Genomic DNA, 7,727 nt, shown 5'->3' on the forward strand with positions numbered 1-7,727 from the left:
ATCTACATTGGTCGACTTCTTCACTGGACTTCAGCAGCGCCATCTTCAAATGGTATTTTTTGCATTTTGTATTGTTTGTTATGATTTACTACACCATATTCTGACCCTTATAACTTTTTGTAGTTTTAAGTCTATGGAGCTGTGTTTATGATGTAATAAGCTTGTGTCTTGTTGGGGAAAAAAAACACAATAAAGTAAGCACATCCCCTAATTAGATTCTCTTTTAACTCTACAAATCTGTCTACCCTATGAGCGCATTTCTCTTGGTCCCCTAGTCTTAAAAATTAAGGATGGCTTAAATATGCCAGAAACCATTGGAAGACATGTAGACATGACATGTCAGTTAATTAACAGCTTTTTTTATCATTTATTGTGATGTCATTTATTGTGATGTCATTTATTGTGGCCGATCTTGCTACTAATCTGCAGTTTTTGGTGACCAGCTTTTTTTTCCAGCTATTAAGCCAGTGGGCAACTTTTTTATGGGTTAAAATAATGGCCAAAAACAGTGTGTGAAAATGGCCTTAGAATTCAAATTATTAGGATCAATAAAACTAATCATGTTCATTTTGCTTCATACACATTTTATAAATGATTATAAAAGTCATATCTGTAATAAATATTATTGATTTTAGGCCATTATATTCTTGGCCCAATGGGCTTATGAGTTATAAGAGACTGATTTTATTCTTCTGCAACTGAAAATATAGGTACAAAGTACAATTTCCACCATCAGGTAATAGTTGTATTTCTGATGACTGCACATGGAGTTGTCAGTATGGGGCGGTAAGCACGCTTTGTCTCCGTTTTAGGGTATAGTCCCATGTAGCGTACTGCAGCGTATTTTGCTGCGTACCTGCTGCTGCATATTTTCCTACCTACTGAGATGAATGGGAAGCAAAATCAGCTGCAGAAAATATGCAGCAAACACTGCATATACGCTACATGGGACAGTACCCTAATGTTGCAGTCTTTAATGGAGATATTGCCCCTCACAGTACAGAATCTATATGGCATCAAAGATTTTTTGTTGGCTTCATACAAAACTCTCATACCAAGACATAAAGGTGTTATGTAACACAGTCGTGTGCATGAGCCCTTATATTTACGTACAGTCATCAGTTTTTTGTAGATACAATATAATTATTACATAAAAATACGTTATATCTATATATACATGAAAAACCTATAAAATCACATGTACAAAAGTAACCAACAAAATAAACTATTATGTACATAAAGAACATATTAAAGAGAAATAAAGAATCAAATAAAGTTAAAATGTGTCTTGTTAAAACTGATTTACAAGTAACAATATTTAATGCACTAGTGGTATATACAATGTAGACAATGTTACTATGTTACCTTTACTGTAATTTACATTATATTGTGATAACATTGTCAATAGCTCCACCCTCCTGTGTAAAAACACTAAATAATCACTATGACCCCGCCCCCCAAATGTCCACACCCCCTACACAGTGCAGGATCGTCCTATATAAAGAGGCCTCTTACCTCTACTCCTCAGAACCTACCTACAACCATAAGAAGATGAGGACCACAATGTCCATCGCTCTCCTACTTCTTCTCAGCTGTGTGACCCAGATATTTTCTGGTAAGTCTTTTCCACTATACATATCTATCCTTGTCTTTTCCATTATGTGTATCTATAGTTGTCTGACCTCTTACAATAACTGTAATATCTTCCTGATATCCTTTCTGCTCTGCTAATGTAAGACATATATATATATATATATATATATATATATATATATATATATATATATGAAAAGTCCACAGCTCCTGAGCTGTTTATTTGATCAAAATAATTCACATTATATCCCCAGCTATGGGACCCACAAGGTATATTACACATGGTCTGAAAGTTGGTGATCTACAGTATTCTAGCACAAATCTTTCTTTTTCTCTAAGGTCCTGTGCGTCCTGCGCATGATGGATTTTCCTGTCAGAAAAATCTGTCGCTTATAGACCTACCCTTGAATTTCCAATGTGGATTGTTGCCGTAATACCTCACATTATCCCCATACAGGGGCACTAATCTATGTCCTAGTAACACAATGTGGATTGTTACTCTGTTACCACAGATTATCCCCATACAGGGGCACTAATCTATGTCCTAGTAACACAATGTGGATTGTTACTCTGTTGCCACACATTATCCCCATACAAGGGCACTAATCTATGTCCTAGTAACACAATGTGGATTGTTACTCTGTTGCCACACATTATCCCCATACAGGGGCACTAATCTATGTCCTAGTAACCCAATGTGGATTGTTACTCTGTTGCCACACATTATCCCCATACGGGGCACTAATCTATGTCCTAGTAACCCAATGTGAATTGTTACTCTGTTGCCACACATTATCCCCATACAGGGGCACTAATCTATGTCCTAGTAACCCAATGTGGATTGTTACTCTGTTGCCACACATTATCCCCATACAGGGGCACTAATCTATGTCCTAGTAACCCAATGTGGATTGTTACTCTGTTGCCACACATTATCCCCATACAGGGGCACTAATCTATGTCCTAGTAACACAATGTGGATTGTTACTCTGTTGCCACACATTATCCCCATACAGGGGCACTAATCTATGTCCTAGTAACACAATGTGGATTGTTACTCTGTTGCCACACATTATCCCCATACAGGGGCACTAATCTTTGTCCTAGTAACCCAATGTGGATTGTTAATCTGTTGCCACACATTATCCCCATACAGGGGCACTAATCTATGTCCTAGTAACCCAATGTGGATTGTTACTCTGTTGCCACACATTATCCCCATACAGGGGCACTAATCTATGTCCTAGTAACACAATGTGGATTGTTACTCTGTTGCCACACATTATCCCCATACAGGGGCACTAATCTATGTCCTAGCAACCCAATGTGGATTGTTACTCTGTTGCCACACATTATCCCCATACAGGGGCACTAATCTATGTCCTAGTAACACAATGTGGATTGTTACTCTGTTGCCACACATTATCCCCATACAGGGGCACTAATCTATGTCCTAGTAACACAATGTGGATTGTTACTCTGTTACCACACATTATCCCCATACAGGGGCACTAATCTATGTCCTAGAAACCCAATGTGGATTGTTACTCTGTTGCCACACATTATCCCCATACAGGGGCACTAATCTATGTCCTAGCAACACAATGTGGATTGTTACTCTGTTGCCACACATTATCCCCATACAGGGGCACTAATCTATGTCCTAGCAACACAATGTGGATCGCTCATGGAATCTGCACTGAATCCATTACTATTTCTCTCTAATAACTAATGCTCACCTGTTATCTCCCAGTTGCTCCAGTGGTCCCCACCAGTTTTTATTTTTATTTTTTCTTACTTTTATGAAACAAAGACATAGTCATATAACCATGTGACTGCTGCAGCCAATCACTGACATTCATGGTGATGCCTCTATGTAAGATTGCACTGGCCTATTGTCTGCAGTGGTCTGATGGTTATATGGCACCTTAGTAAACAATGTATGGATCAGGGGTTTTAACAATTGAGTAGTGATTTTGTTTCCTTTATCAACTCATTAAAGGGGTACTCCACTGGAAAACTATTTTTCACCTGGTGCCAGAAAGTTATACAGATTTGTAAATTATCATAATCCTTTCAGTACTTATCAGCTGCTGTATGCTCCACAGGAAGTTATTTTCTTTTTTTTTCTTTCTGTTTGACCAGTGCTCTCTGCTGACACCTCTGTCCATGTCATGAACTGTCCAGAGCAGGGTAGGTTTGCTATGGGGATTTTCTCCTACTCTGGACAGTTCCTGACATCAACTATTTGCCATGGCTGCAGCACGTACAGAGCTAGAAGCAGATAGCTGTGCACACCTCTGAAAAATAAAAGTTTTATTCTTTTTTTTTCTACAGCTCCATTGAATGACAGCCCACCCATAGGTAAGCTATTTCTGTTGTTGAATCTTATTACAGAAACAATAATATTATAAAGTCTGACATTGTCTATACATCCTCTATGGAAACATTTTCAGTTTGGCAGCTTGTCCATTTAATTTAGTGCCAGTTTGGTTATCATCAATGCTTTATAGCAATATAGCTAAAGTGTAACTTGTAGCCTCTAGGACTTATGCAGACTCTGTAACAGGGCCCCCATCTATTATGTGGGGCATTTAGTGTTTCTGTGCTTGTACCGCTCAGTTTTTGACTGTAACCTCTGTACATCCATTAGTTACATTCACGGTTCATAGTTACTTTGTCTCAGTTTGTAGCAAAAAAAAAAGAAAAGAAAATGCAATGTCCCAAAACTATTATTAGTGAAAGTGGTACTCCGGTGGAAAATAATTTTTTTTTAATCAGCTGGTGCCAGAAAGTTAAACAGATTTATAAATTACTTCTATTTAAACATCTTAATCCTTCCAGTACTTATCAGCTGCTGTATGCTCCTGATGAAGTTATTTTCTTTTTCAATTTCTTTTCTGTCTGACCGCAGTGCTCTCTGCTGACACCATGGACAGAGGTGTCAGCAGAGAGCACTGCGGTCAGACTGAAAAGGAATTAAAAAAGAAAAGAACTTCCTCAGGACCATGCAGCAGCTGATAAGTTCTTGAAGGATTAAGATGTTTAAATAGAAGTAATTTCTAAATCTGTTTAACTTTCTGGCACCAGTTGATAAAAAAAAAAAAAAATTACCCCTTTAACCCCTCAAGGACCAGGTGTTTTTCCACTTTCATTTTTTCCTCCTTAACTTTAACAAAATCATAACTCTTTCAGTTTTGCAAATAAAAGTCCATATGATGGCTTATTTTTTGCGCCACCAATTCTACTTTGTAATGACATCAGTCATTTTACCCAAAAATCGACGGCGAAATGGAAAAAAAATAATTGTGAGACAAAATTGGAAAAAAAAATGCCATTTTGTAACTTTTGGGGGCTTCTGACACATTCTCTTTATTCGGTAGGTCCATGCAATTAAATTGATATCCTACTTATATAGGTTTGATTTTGTTGCACTTCTGAAAAAAATCATAACTACATGCAGGAAAATTTATACGTTTAAAATTGTCATCTTCTGACCCCTATAACTTTTTAATTTTTCCGTGTATGGGGCGGTATGAGGGCTCATTTTCTGTGCTGTTATCTGAAGTTTTTAGCGGTACCATTTTTTATTGATCGGACATATTGATCGCTTTTTATAAATTTTTTCATTATATAAAAAGTGACCAAAAATACACTATTTTGGACTTTTGAATTTTTTTGCGCATACGCCATTGACCGTGTGGTTTAATTAATGATATATTTTTATAATTTGGAAATTTCCGCACGTGGCGATACCCCATATGTTTATTTTTATTTACACAGTTTTTTTATGGGAAAAGGGGGGTGATTCAAACTTTTATTAGGGGAGGGGTTCACTTTTTTTTCACTTTTTTTTTTTTTGCAGTGTTATAGCTCCCATAGGGACCTATAACACTGCACACACTGATCTTTCACATTGATCACTGGATTCTCATAGGAAATCAGTGATCACTGATTCTGCCACTTGACTGCTCATGCCTGGATCTCAGGTACTGAGCAGTCTTTCGGAGATCGGACAGCATGGAGGCAGGTAGGGACCCTCCTGCTGTCTTGTAAGCAGTTCGGGATGCCGCAATTTCGCCGCGGCGATCCCGAACAGCTCCCTGAGCTAACGGCATTGTTTTACTTTCACTTTTGACACGCCGTTCAACTTTGGCCACGGGTCCCTCTAACACACTGTGGCCCCGCGTTCTAGAAAGGGAAAGGATTCAGGACATACCGGTACGTCCTTGGTCCTTAAGAGATTAAAGGGGTACTCCAGTGGAAAACTTTTTTTTTTAATCAACTGGTGCCAGAAAGTTAAACAGATTTGTAAATTACTACTATTAAAAAATCTTAATCCTTCCAGTAGTTATTATCTGCTGAATACTACAGAGGAAATTCTTTTCTTTTTGGAACACAGAGCTCTCTGCTAAATCACGAGCACAGTGCTCTCTGCTGACATCTCTGTCCATTTTAGGAACTGTCCAGAGCAGCATATGTTTGCAATGGGGATTTTTTTCCTACTCTGGACAGTTCCTAAAATTGACAGAGATGTCAGCAGAGAGCACTGTGCTCGTGATTCAGCAGAGAGCTCTGTGTTCCAAAAAGAAAACAATTTCCTCTGCAGTATTCAGCAGCTAATAAGTACTGGAAGGATTAAGATTTTTTTTTTAATAGAAGTAATTTACTAATCTGTTTAAATTTCTGGCACCAATTGATTTAAAGGGGTACTCTGGTGCTTAAACATCTTATCCCCTATCCAAAGGATAGGGGATAAGATGCCTGATCGCGGGAGTCCCGCAGCTGGGGACCCCCGGTATCATGCACGCGGCGCCCCGTTTGTAATCAGTGCCCGGAGTGTGTTCGCTCCAGGACTGATTACCGGCTACCGCAGGGCCGGCAGCGTGTGACGTCACGCCTCCGTCCCCGTGTGACGTCACGCTCCGCCCCTCAATGCAAGCCGAAGGCTTGCATTGAGGGGCGGAGTGTGACGTGACACGGGGGCGGAGGCATGACGTCACACGCCACCCGCCCTGCGGTCGACCATAATCAGAGCCGGAGCGAACACGCTCCGGGCACTGATTACAAACGGGATGCCGCGTGCATGATACCGGGGGTCCCCAGCTGCGAGACTCCCGCGATCAGGCATCTTATCCCCTATCCTTTGGATAGGGGATAAGATGTTTAAGCACCAGAGTACCCCTTTAAAAAAAAAAAAAGTTTTCCACCGGAGTACCCCTTTAAGAACACTTCAATAGATTTGAAGAGTGCCCAGAGACAGAAATTAAATGTGAAATGTTGACCAATCTAGTCAACATATTGGTGTAAACGTACACCAAACATAAGATGGTATAAAGAGATCTAATATGCTTTTCAAATTGCAGAAAATGTATCAGGTTACTTTCACCATTTTGAGAAATTTGCCACAATTTGTACTATTTCTGTGGACAAGGAAACTCGTGCACTCACTGACACTTTGATGACTATTCCCCATCGTCCTGTTGTATATACTCATTTTATACATATGAGAAAGGTTCATGCCCTTTTAGCTATTGTAGGTTATATTCATTTAGCTTAGAGTTGTTCTATATACTAATCTACCCCTTCTTTTCTTCTTCAGACATTTCTCTGCTATTTGGCAACTTATGATATTTTGATGATGTCTTCTAACTACCAAGTTTTTCTTTTTTTGCAGGTTTAACCCAAGAGGGATCTGGATTAAATCCTGAAGAAATATATTGTCAGGATGAAGGCTTATCATCTGGTATGGGCGTAGAGTCAGCACAGACTGATCAAGATCAAGGATCTGTCGTGTTATTTAGTACAGACGAAGGATCTGGCATGCTAATCGGTAAAGATGAAGAATCTGGCGTGTTATTTAATTAAGACCAAGGGTCTGGCGTATTATTCGTCAAGAAGACCAAGGATTTGGCATGCTATTCAATCACGACCAAGGATCTGGCATGTTAATCGCTAAACACCAAAGATTTTGAAGTGATCAAGTAAACAGACCACCCATGATCATTAGGGAGATCCCCAATTATGTTTATTGGTTTTATTTCTGCTTTTATGAATGTTTGTTCTTCTTTTGGCCTTTATGTGAAATTCATTGTGTAAAAATCTTTTTTTTTTTTTTTTTTATACTTTTGTAA

At 38.9% G+C, this 7,727-nt stretch overlaps 1 long non-coding RNA gene across 1 annotated transcript; it reads left to right on the forward strand.

Annotated features, from left to right (window-relative positions):
- The first annotated feature begins 1,549 nt into the window (after nt 1-1,549).
- On the forward strand, nt 1,550-7,358 carry LOC130277719 (uncharacterized). Its single transcript, XR_008845549.1, has 3 exons — nt 1,550-1,615; nt 3,931-3,957; nt 7,271-7,358. It is a non-coding gene; the product is annotated as an uncharacterized LOC130277719 (long non-coding RNA).
- The last annotated feature ends 369 nt before the right edge of the window (nt 7,359-7,727 follow it).

Source organism: Hyla sarda, chromosome 6, assembly GCF_029499605.1.
Source record: "Hyla sarda isolate aHylSar1 chromosome 6, aHylSar1.hap1, whole genome shotgun sequence".
Lineage (NCBI taxonomy): Eukaryota > Metazoa > Chordata > Amphibia > Anura > Hylidae > Hyla > Hyla sarda.